The sequence below is a fragment of the Phasianus colchicus genome, chromosome 5 (assembly GCF_987193195.1).
Source record: "Phasianus colchicus chromosome 5, bPhaCol1.hap1.1, whole genome shotgun sequence".
Lineage (NCBI taxonomy): Eukaryota > Metazoa > Chordata > Aves > Galliformes > Phasianidae > Phasianus > Phasianus colchicus.
The window spans coordinates 14,788,873-14,801,031 of record NC_143440.1 but is presented as its reverse complement, the minus strand read 5'-3'; the positions used below and the strand labels follow the sequence as shown (position 1 = coordinate 14,801,031).

The 12,159-nt window shown below is 49.6% G+C and overlaps 1 long non-coding RNA gene across 3 annotated transcripts; it reads left to right on the top strand.

Moving 5' to 3' along the window:
* The first annotated feature begins 249 nt into the window (after positions 1 to 249).
* On the top strand, positions 250 to 8,525 carry LOC149917758 (uncharacterized). Of its 3 annotated transcripts, none has more exons than XR_016466746.1 (3): positions 250 to 444; positions 1,359 to 5,534; positions 6,457 to 8,525. It is a non-coding gene; the product is annotated as an uncharacterized LOC149917758 (long non-coding RNA). The 3 variants fall into 3 exon arrangements; XR_016466748.1 differs by having other exon boundaries at positions 250 to 4,502; positions 5,185 to 5,534; XR_016466747.1 differs by having other exon boundaries at positions 250 to 4,585; positions 5,185 to 5,534.
* The last annotated feature ends 3,634 nt before the right edge of the window (positions 8,526 to 12,159 follow it).

Genomic DNA, 12,159 nt, shown 5'->3' with positions numbered 1-12,159 from the left:
CTTTTCCTTTTTTTCCTCCTCTTTCTCTCCTCCTGCCTTGACTGCCCCTTGGGTGGCTCTCACTTTTTGGTTGTTGTGGTGTTTACTGACTGCGTCCCCTGGCTGGGGCGGAGGGGCCGGCTGCCTGCTGCCCGCTGCTCCCGGCTGGCTGCCCCACGAGCGAGGAGACGGGCAAGGCGCTCTAGCTGCCCCCCTTTTATACCCCCCCGAATGGGCATGCTCTGACTTCCCCAGCGAGCACCAGCCCGGCCACGCAGCCAATAATGTTGCAGAGCGATCCCTCCCTCTTTCTCCCTCCCTTCTTCGTAACCCTGCGAAGTCCAGCTCGGGGAGCGACGGGAAGTTTCAAGCCGCAGGCTTTCCCCGCCCGGGAGGGGGCTGCAGCCCACCCCTGCCGGCCGCTGGGTGGGCTGGGGGCCGCGCATCCTCCGCCTCCCCCCGCAGGTGAGAGCGGGCGGCTGGGGAGTTGCATCCCCAACCCCTGCCCGCTGTGCTGAGCCGCCTCTCTCTGCCCTCCGGGGAACCGAAACTACTGTGGGGTGATCGGAAGCAGCGGGATCTGGCCATGCCTGCCCTGTTTTTTGGTCCCGCTCTGACTGCGCGCAGGGCACAGGTGGCTGTGCCATCCGTCCTGCTCTGTGCTGGCCCTGCAACATCTGCATGGCAGTTGCGGGCACGCAGGGGTGCTGGAGCACGGCCACCCAGGTTCACACCGGGGCCCTGCCCCGTGTTACACACCCCTGTGTTGGCAGATGCTAGCTCCGCTTTGCCTGCACACATCTCTAGGGACAGCATGGATGCCCATGCTGCGCGGGTACAATTGGATTTGGCACCCCACGGCACCTCCAGTGTCTGCTCTCTGGGCTGCCCCTGTTACATGCCAGCTTGTGCAAGAAATTGCTTTGAAGCCAAAGGACTTTTCCCAGGCTTTGCCATGAAGCAGTGTGTGATCCGAATTCGCCCCCGTTGCAACTGCCGCTCCACCACCGGAGCTGCACAGCGATCACATTGTGCACAATTCACTTCCCAAAAACCTGCCCTGCTGAGAAGTGGCTGCCCCAGAGGTGGGCTGCAAGGACCCCACTTGTTTTCCACCAGCGGCAAAGTTCCGGAGCACTCGCATGGTAGGCACAGCACGGGTGGCTGTCAGCTCGCAGGGATGCGCAGCTCAAGTTGCAGTGCAAAGCATGCACCCACCCACAGCAGGCAGGGGCAGAGCTGCCAGCGTTGCGCCGCGGGCTGCACATCGCAGGTGGTGCTCATGGTAGGCAGTGGCACGAAGGGGTGAGAGCTCAGCAAATCTCAATGACGTGCACAGAGAGAACTCTTTTTTGTTGGTTTTTTTTTTTTCTTTCAAGAATAGAGAACTCGGCGCCTCTCTGAACAGCTGGAATTGCCATAAACATGCCGAGGAAAATGTGAGGCTTGAGCGGGACCGGTCCCTTCCTGTTGAGCTTTGGAGGTCCTCCCCTGCCCAGCATCCTTCTCGTCTGCAGGCTGTCCTCTGGGTTGTGTCACTGCGCATTGTACCCAGCAGACTCCCTGGTGTTGGGTGGTGAGCAGCCAGCATGCCTGGGAGAGGAGCATGATGCTGGGAAAGCACTTGTGTGCTCAGCATGCTCCAGTGTGGGCATTAGATCTCAGCTCCTAGTGAGAAGAATTGGTCTGGCTGTCAAAGAGAACGAGCTCTTGAGAAGTCCCACTGGCATCATCTCCGCAAAGAGGCATCTCCACTGATGCCCACGTTTGGCTGTGGGAGTTTCTCTGAGATGCCCAGGACTCAGAACATCCATACCACTGGTCCTCGCTTTCTATTCATCTCCTTGAGGAAGATCAAGCACCTCTCCCCACTGCAAGCAAAACCCCATCAAAGGGAAGGACTCTGCCTTGGCAGGGGGCTGTAAGCCCCTGTTAATAGCTGAAGGAGTCGGCTCCCTTCCCTTCCCCCAGCCCAGCGCAAGGACCTCCTGAAAGGAGACAAAAGAAAGCTTGGAGGGGGTTAATCTCCCTGAGAAAAACAAGTGATTTTCCAGTAAACAACTGCAATAGCAAACAATGGGGGTGAAAAATAGCGATCATAAAAAAGTCCGCTCTGAGGAAGAGGCGACCCAATAAGAGAGGTGTCCCTCTGACTGGGGGGCAAACAAGGCAGCCTTTCGGTGCAGCTTCGGCGGCAGCAGCAAAATGCACCCCACAAGTTGCCGAGTTGGGTCTACTTGGGCTTGTGCCTTTTGATCTTTTAATTGCTTCTTAGTTATCCTTCAGTGCAAATAAATAGTGCATTGTGTCAAGAAAGAGGAGGGGGGCGGGGAAGGGAAGAAAGAGACACAAAAGAAAGAGCTGTCGCCCAGAAGAGAAAAGGAACAGGTTCTTTCCCCCACCTTTAAAGGAGTGAATATATCTGTATTTAGGGGGGCGAAGGGGGAGAAGGGGATGGGATTAGAAATCAAAGCGAAATAGGAGAGAAGCGCATTAAGCCTCGGGCATCCTTACAGTAGGAAGGAGAGAGGGAGGTGGTAAAACCCTCAGGGAGTTTATGCCGTGAGTTATGAGAGGATCCACGAGTGTAATATTGTTAAAGGTCAGCCCAAACCTAATTTAAACTGGGGATGTGTGACCTCCGCCCTTCATTTAATACAGTCATAAGGAACATTACACTGCAGATAGCTGGAACAATAGCTGCCTCCACCCCAAACTCCAGCCCATGGCATTGCCTGACAACAGGGCCTGAGTGGCAGGAGGACGAGGAGAGCCGAGGGCATGGCTGGACCTGCAGCAGAGAGAGGCAGAGATGGAGAGAGAAGGACTGGGAGGAGCACAGCTTCCACCCCAGCATCATAGGAAGCTCCTGGGTTCCACCTCAATCCATTGGGATGTCCAGGGGATGCCCATCTGCAAAGCCCCCAATGGCACTGCCCATCAGAGCCCACCCAAGCGGATCTGGGTGGCCACCTACACGTTGCCAAGGGCCTCAAGGGACAGAGGAAAGAACAGGAAAGCTGGAGCCAGGCCAGACCTTGCAGGCAGAGGTGGGAGAAGTCACCTAATCCCAGCTCAACCAAGGCACCCATTGGTGCTCATTTGGCTTATTTCCCAATGAGCAGGAAGGGGATTTCTTGGCATTTGAGTTGCACGGTACCTATTTGTAAGACACCTCATATTCTTGTTTGTCAACAGTGAGGACAATCAGACTATGCTACTGACATTAGACCACAGGAGGGTGGGAACGGTTCCTGAGTTGGCATCTCCTGTCCTTGAAGAATGGCAGAAAATGTCATCACAAGACAGAACAGACAGTGATCAGGATGAGTCCTAAATGCACCCACTTAATGGCAGAGAAGTAATCTTAGTTGGCCCAGAGCGTTTTTCAGTGGCTTTAAGAAAGTGATACCTTTTTTGTACAGCCCAGGAAATTGGCAATAACACGGTGTCCTTGTGTGCTGCTAAAATATATTGATCTCGGGGCAACTGGAACTGTTTGAACTGGAGAGATTCATTGGCGACAGGGGATGTGATATATGTAAGGTCCCTGCATGAAATTGAAGTCAAAGAACTTGGAGCGGGAGAAATAATTCACCTCGGGCCTGTGGTCAGCAAGGAGCAAACGAGTGGATGCCAAGAGGGTCTGCTCAGGTCTCCTTGTGTCTGCTGCTGGGTTGTTATATGGGCAGGGTCATCTTTTTGGCATGTTCTGGGGGAAAAGGGACTCTTGGAGCAAATCCTGCCCTGGTCTGCTGATGCCTTGGGGCACTCATTAGACTCGAGGGTTGCTGGCAGATGCACACAAAGGATCTGGATGCTGCTGAACGCTGCAAAACTGAAGTTCTAGAGAGGTATATTATTGCATTGTGCCTGAAGAATTTGTGACAGCAGTTAAAGGCACAGGTGTTTTCACCCCTATTTATATGGAGGACAAACTTGCATTTTTGCAGAGTGGACAGACTTGGTAGTCAGATTCTTGTAGCATCTTTTAAAACTCAAGGCACTGTTTGCAGCTTGGCCAAAGCCAGGAAGCTGAGGGCTGGGTGCACCAAAGGGTCAGATCGTCCCAGGGAGAGAGGGATGTGTCTCCTCTCTCCCTGCCATCTATGGAAGGGAAAGCATCTCTTGGTCATCCCCAGATGCCAAAGTGGACACCTAAATGGGATTTCTGAGAAGGGTGGGATAGGGTAGATAAGGAAGAATGCTTCCCCTCTCCTCTGTTTTGTTGGTTTGTTTTTTTTTTTTTGCGGAGGGAGCCTGGAAGGCTCCAAGTTTTGTCTGATTATACACGTCAAAAATGTTCAACAAATACAGTAGCAGAAGGAGAATGGGTCTGTGGGTCTGTGTCTGTATTAACAGCTAAGCACATCACAATTTCCTGTCGTCCCCCCCCCCCTTTTTTTTTTTTAAAAGCATTGCCATGGAAAGGCTCAGAGGAATGTCATACAGAGGAAGAAGTCCAAGCTCCTTAAAGGACCAATAAGAGCTCCAGCAGGTTCTTCCAAGCACCAGAAGATGAGGTTGGCTCTTCACAACACTAAGCAAATACAGGGAATTATTCTGGAGCAAGTCCATATGCTGCCCGTGCACTGACTGTGCTTTGGTACAGCTCCTTAGATCTTCTCCTTGTCCCCCTGAAGCTTTCCAGCTCTGCCACCACCTCCTGCCCTCCCAACCAGTTCAGCTCACGTATTTCAGACATGCTTTAAAGGTGCATACTTGGAGTGCCCCTTTACTTCTTCTCAGAAAATCAGACACAAGAGCCAGCGTCACACTCCAACAGGTTGTTTTCCCAGGTGCCCAGTGCAGGTGGTGGCACTGCACACAGATGGTGATACATCGTAGGGAATATATGTGGGGCCCTTATTGAGTGTGGAGAGGTGGAGTGGTGCAGATACATCTCTGTTGTGTAATTAATGGCCTTGAAAAAAAAAACCCAGCCTGTTGGCTAAGCCCGAATACCTCTGAGGGGTTCAGGAATCCCAGCTATGTATCTTTCAGGCATTTCTTCCTCTGTTTTTTTTTTTTTTTTTTTTTTTCCCCTCACATTGCTGCTGTGCTTCAGTGTGGGTCTTTGTTTGCAGCTCTCATTGTCTTGGGGCAGAGCATTGGGTTGGGAGGGCCAGGGCTTCCCATATTGAGGGCCCCCATGACCACCTCTGCTTGTCAGCCCCAACTGGGGTCACCCCATCGCTCTTTCAGGCCAAGGGGCTTTGTGGTGGGAGAAATGGATTGAAGATGAAGTGAAGATCCCAGAAGAAGGAAGGATGTGGGGCCATGATCCCATGGGCAGGTGGCTGTGGATACAGGGAAAAGGAGAAGTGAGGAGGTCATGCATGTTTCACATAAACCATGCACATCCTCCCTCCGCTACAGCTATGGGCAAGTCACTTGTTTTCCTTATGTTTTGCATCCTCATCCATCAGTTAGGTGTGAGAATACATCTTCTCCCCTTTGCCTTGCTTCCTTAGGGGCTGGGACTGATCTTGCTGGAATTGATCCTACAGCTGGAAGCAGTCGCATGGGACTTTGCAGTAGGATCCCCACTGCAGGTAACATGGGAACACATGTCCCAGAACACATTGCCCATGCCAGGGGTGACAGACACCCTCACGGGGGAGCAGAAGGCATGACTGAGTGGGGTGGGTGATTTGTTTTCTGGCCCAACCAAAACCTTCACAATCATAACCCAGGAGGGGAGGCAACAGCACTTGGCAAACAAATTTACACTAAGTGCACTTCCCTGGAAATGTTTATACTCTACCGCTGAGAAATGTGGCGATAGAGCAGCACGGCGCCGGTGGAGCAGAGGATGCTGCATTGAGCCAGCTCCCAGCCAAAGTGGGTTTGGGGGCACAGGGAAAGGTGGTGGTGGTGTCACCCTCCCCAACTAGCAGGGGATGTTCGCCTCAGGACAGAGGGGTGAGGGATAGCAGTGCACCCCTTAAGGGTTGGAAGTGTGTAGGGATGGTTTGGGGAGATCTGGGGTGATAACCTTTGGGACCATGCGTACTCAAAAGCCTCACCTCTGTCTATGTCTCCTGTCGGCCATCAGGGTTATTTGACCTTCATTGAGTGGTCGGTAGATGGGGCTGGGATCTCCAAGTAGTACCACAGTGCAAATAGGTATGGTGTGATCCTGTGTGATAGGGAAAGCTTTTTCACGGTGCTGGTTGCATTCCAGCAAGGAGGAAAGGTCTATGGACAGAAATGCAAGGGCTTTGTAGATGTCCCAGTGTTCCTGGAGCAGGAGACTTCAGAGGGTGCGTACCCTAATCTAATTGCTAATTACTAGGCAAGTAACCCCCACAAAAATATACATATAGCTTTTAAAAAGAGCACATAGTGGGCTTACATAGCACGTGTGTGCACGCATGTATTTTTGTGCTGAGGGGGTAGAGAGTTCTTGGCTAAGTAGGTAGAGCCAAATGGCAGGTGACTCAAATGCTACCCCTATTTCTGTCCCCATTTCAGTGATGCCACTTGGGGTGACTCACTTGCTGTCTCCACGTCTCCTCTTCATCAGCTGAAGATAACTCCTACTGGGATACACCAATCCTTGGTGTGCTTCAGCATCTGGAAGATCCTAAGAGGAATGACACAGAGCGATGGGAAGCACAGGCACAATCCTGAACATCTCCATACCTGTGTATGTAGGGCATAAGCCCAGGAAAGAGCTGGAGCAGGTCTAAAGAGGTTTCTTTTCCCTGTGTATGTTTATGGTGGGCAGACTCTGAAAAGGGTGGACTTTGCTTGCTTTCAGCATCAGAGGTGCTAATCCCATGTGTCGGCAGCCTGAGTGTGTGTGTGGCCAGTGTGTTCTCAGCCCTCCACGAAGCCCTGAAATCAATGGGCAAAGGGTTAACTGAGCTCCCGAGGCAGGTGGGAGCACAGGTCAGGCTGAGTGATATCGCAGACATGTTATTTGAAAAGCTAAGAAATTGTGGAATTCCTCACCTAATCCAACTTCCCCACAGTTTAAAGAAAACTGCAGTGCAAGATATGTCTACGTCTGAAGGAGACCCCCCCCCTTCCCCATGAACCTTCCCCTGTGTGCTCTATATGTGCATATATGGAGCTCATGCTGCAAGCCACCCCATGTTCTGCTGGGCTTCCAGCCACTGGGATCTCTCTCCTGGAAAAGCCCATGAAGTGCAGCAGCACCATGGGGAGTCAGGTCCTCCACTCCAGCTCAGCAGCCCAAGGAGCTGAGCAGCTGTATTGATTTTGTATTTAATCAAAGCTGGTTTTAGCTGGAAAAAAAGAAAAAAGATAAAGATAGAAAAAAGAAAAGAAAAGAAAAGAAAAGAAAAGAAAAGAAAAGAAAAGAAAAGAAAAGAAAAGAAAAGAAAAGAAAAGAAAAGAAAAGAAAAGAAAAGAAAAGAAAAGAAAAGAAAAGAAAAGAAAAGAAGAGAAAAAGTGGGGTGTGAGGCTTTAATCTGGAAAGTTTTACAAATGGAAAAAGGCAATGACTAAGAAGACTTCCAGAAAAGTTTAGGCTTTTTTTTTTTTTCCTCCCCCACAACATTTCCTATCGGTTCTTCATAAAAAAATATTTTACAGGGTTCTGTTGGAAAAAGTGTTGCTTGCAAAAGGCAGGTGTTGGCAAAGGAACCAGTCATCTGCCTGGCGACTGTTGGTCCTCTTCTGACTATGGTGGCTCTTTTCCAACCTAAACCATCCCAGCACCACCGTGGGCTGCAAGAAAATAAATGTGTTTTCTTGGGGGGTGAACAGGCAGCCTGATTGCTGAGGCTTGCTGGAGTGATGGTGGGACCATGGTGTGCTCCTCCATTGGCTCCTGGGAGTTCTGTGATGTCTTCATCTTCATGGAACGCAATCAGTAGCTCAGTGATACTTTCTGATTAGAGAAATGAGCTCAATGAAGTCAACTGGTTTCCATTAAAGGGATGGAGGGGTGAGCTCACTCTGGGAGTGACTGGAGGGTCCGTGGGCATTTCACACCTTAAATCTAAGGTGTACGCAGCCCTCAGCCCATCCTCTTGCTGACATGGCCCTGCAGGAGTGGATGTGCTGAAAAGCTGCAGGGAAGTGGCTGGAGGGCTAAACGTTGCTTAACTCCACAAAGAACCACTTAATGCCTCAAACTGTGAGAGCTGAGGGTGATTCATCCAGCTTTCTGAGGATCATCCATCCCAATGAGGTTTATCCACCTCTCACCAAAAGCAGCATCAGGAGCAGAGAGAAATACATGGCCAGGATGGAAGAGGAAGGCCCCCAGACCTGTTAGCACTGTGTTAGCTGGAAAATAGTTAAAACACTTGTCCAAAAAACTTTTGGTGAGACAGTACAGAATCAGTGAAAATCGTTTGCCTCTTGCAGACCCCAGATTAGGACATCCCCAGCTATGAGAGGTGGCTGCACTGAGCCTCTGTAGGACTGTGAATACCTGAACGTGATTAATGATTAGCAAGTGGAATAGGTGATCTCCAGAGATCCCATCCAACTCCTAAGATTCTGTGCTTCTATGATAATACATTCATGGCAATTGCATCCCCGTTGCAAACCTGCCTCTCATTTGATTTCTTCCAGGTGGGTTTTGTGCTGAGCCTTCCAAGTCCAGCAGGTAGATCCTGGCAAACGAGAAGACTTTTTTATTTTTTTGGCCTGGAATTGAATTGTTTGGAATTTTTTAAGATTTTTTAAAATTATTTTTAGTTTTCATTAAAAGCAACCATTTCAAGTATGTACGGATCACACGGGTGTTTTATAGTCAAAACAATAACAGTAACTGCAAGAGGTGCCAGACTGGAACAACCTCTTCTGCACTAATCAAAAGGAAAGAAGAAAAAAAGGTGCTTTTGAGAGATAGATTGAATTCCATTGTCTTTGCATGTTATATAAGGAAAAAGAGAAAAATCTAGCAATGGATAGCAGGCATCCCCTACAAGAGACTTTCAGAGGAATTGACTTAAAAACATGAGTGTTATCATTAGGTGATGATTTGCCTGAGTCACCAGAGTGTTTCAAGAGCTCCCATCCCAAATCCTGCTGAGACCCTATCCCAGGCCCTGCCCCAAAGCAGACCTGTGCTGGGGAGGGCAGTATTCCCAGGGTTCCCCCCCCCTGCACCTATACAACTAGGAGCACAGACCTGTCTCTGGCATATGATGCCCATTTTACAGCTGCTTTCTCCCACTCCTTGCTGCCTTGGAGACCCACTTGAAAGCAGCAATAGCACCGTTGGGGTATACAGAGTAGAAGATGAGTCACTGAGTCACTCAAAGCCTTTTCTCCCACTTTTGAGATGCACTTCTACACCCAGATAAGGAGCAGTCTCCCAGGGAAGGGAGGTGGAATACATGGGACAGATTTTATTTAATCTAAACAACTGGCTTGGGGTGTTGGTGCTTGGTTTTTAAATGAAGCAATTCTAAAACTAAGATTTTCTGGGTGTTACTCTGTCAGGTTCTGGTCTCAGGAGCGAAAACAGCTAAAAGTGGAAACCTTGATCTTCAGCAATTGTTTTGGAGGATTTGCTCTGGCTTTTCTGCAGATCACAGGAAGGAGAGAGCCCAAACCTGGCTATCCTGGGGAAGGGGGCAGGAGATAGTAACACTGGGCTGAATCAGCTGCTGCAATGAGGTTTGCTGCAGAAGCTCCATTAGGGTGAGCACAAGCATGGCACAAGCCCTGGTGCCCACATCTCCACTGGGCTATCCAAGGAAGAGGTTCTTTGTCCATCAGACACAGTGCAAGCAAGACTTGCAAGGCAGGCTTTGTTACACAGACACAGCATTATAGCCAAGGGAGAGGTGCCACCTCAGAACTGCCACTGTCATGGAGATATGGAAATCATCTGGTTCTGCCCCAGTCACCAAACTCAGCACTCAGCCATTAGGTGCTCAACACCCAGCCACTCAGCAGGTGTTAGCACTTGCCGTTCCCATCTTGCTGTAAACGAGGCAGCCTTGTGTTTTGGAATTGTCCACATCATGATTGAGCACAATTTCTTCTCTCAGATCTTATGTTAAGTGGCTATAAGCTGGAAATGCCAGGCATCACTGGGTCAAGATATTACCGTCTAAAAGACAGGAGCAGGGATCAGCACTTGATGTAGTTGTGTGAAGCAGAAAGTGTCTTCTGCTGATAGTGAGCATAGGTAACAGTAGGAGAGATTTTCACTGATGAAAGAGCCACAGGATTTCCCACAGCTGCTGCCAGAACAAGCATTTAATGCTGTGGTGAGCAATCAGCTTCCATTTAAAAGGCTCCATGCAAGCAATGCAAGTCTCCTGTGTCAACAGCTGAACCATCTCTCTGGTAGGTGCCTCTTGCTCATTGAAAAACCTTTTTATTGCAATGGGTCTGACTTCAGTTTCTGGCTCCCATCATGCATATGGCTGCTGTGTACCACAAGGAGCTTTCTCACATCTGTTTCCTCTGGAGTAACATCTCTCCTAGCCTTGTTGTTTTTAATCACAGTGCCTTACTCCCTGGCAGCAAGGTAGGTTTCAGGCAGGTGAGGTCATCCCTGCTGCTCCTCTCTGCTTCTTCCCCAGTTCCCTTTCATCCTTGATGTACTTTGCATTGAGCATGCGGCTCATTGTTTTTTATCAGGCTTTGCAAGGGGTGTTAATCTGCCCAAGGCTGTGCTCATTTAACTGGAACGTGTGTGGTGTCTGCAGGAAATGCCCCCAGACACAGAGTGATGAGATCTCCTCCTGCTCTCAGGGCTTTGCTTTGCCACTGCTTTTGTGACATATTTATCTGATCCACATCACCATCCCCTCGTGGGCTTGCCTTAGCTCAATCCCACAGACACCTGGCTTTGTTACATGGCTCTCTAATCACTGATGTGCACGGAGACAAGTTTCCAAATTGCCCGTTTTTGCTTGAGGAGATTTCATTTAAGTGCCTGGGGGATCTGACTGGTTAGGAGAGGATGGGACTGATGTGCATTTGGGTAACTAATTATAGTTCCATTATCGTATGTGAACAGAGCAATCCCTCCACTGCTGAGGCACTTCACTGGAGAATAACTGAGACCCTTTTCCTAAGCCAGGAGACTGTTACGGATCCTGCCAGCTGATAAGTCTTTAAATTCACTGAAGTCAAATTAGCTGTGTGTCACTCTATTTGTCCTAAATTTGAATGCAGCTCTGCCTTAAATACTTGGCAGGTGGGCATGTGTAAGAGCCCAAACACAGACCTGAATTAATAGGGCAGATTTCATTTGGGGGATGCTCACCCACATACCTGAGGTCTCCAGAGGGTTTCCCACAGGTTTGTGCCCCGTTATCCTGTAGCAGAGCATCCCCAGCCCAAATCCAGGCACAACCTTTATTTCAGCTCCTACTGCCCTGATAAGGGTTTCAGATGTTTTCTCTGTACTTCCCGAACTGTCCTGGTCTGAAGCACTGAGCGCTCCCTCTGCTGGCTAAAATAATATTTTATAACCACACATCCACACTGAATAGACTTCCCAGGGCAGGTGCCACCTGTGGGACATCAATGCCCCTGTCCTTGATCGTAGGGCAAGAAGGGCCAACAGCGTTGAATCCAGATTCAGCCTGAACCAAAGTTCCCTGACATGGTTTCCAAATGCAAGGTGTATAATTCCAAATACCTATATGATGGAGAGATGGAAAAAGCTGGTGGTTGACTTCCCAAAGCCCCGGACTCCGCTGCTTTGTGTGTGGGCACTAGCCCAGCAGTAATGAGATGTGGGGAAGGTATCCCAGCGTTGCTTGAAATGCTAATATTCCTATTCAGGATATGTGCCTATGCTCTGGAAGTTCTTCAGAGGCAGGGTGAGATGGAAGATTTTCTTTGGGGATGGATGCTTGGTTATTGTGGACCTAACCCTAAGCACGCTCAGAAGAGTACTGCTGGCTCAAAAATGCATACCAGCCCAAAGCACTCCATAGGCATGTGCTACACCCAAGAGAAAATTTCCCTATAGATGATTTCTCAGCACAGCTGAACCTGCAGTTAGTGTGCTGGGATGTGCCCACTGAAGAATGCACCGGAGAGAGCACCTCAGCTTCGGGATGTCCTGTCTTGGTGTTTCACAAAAATCCAGATGTTATGGTTTTATGCTGTAGCAGAGCTGACAGCCTTTGCTTATAATGTTGGATTTCCTCCCTGCCAGCATTTTCACTCTGTAGATAGTGAGAAAGGTGGGTTATCTGATATCACAGCAAACAATGCAAA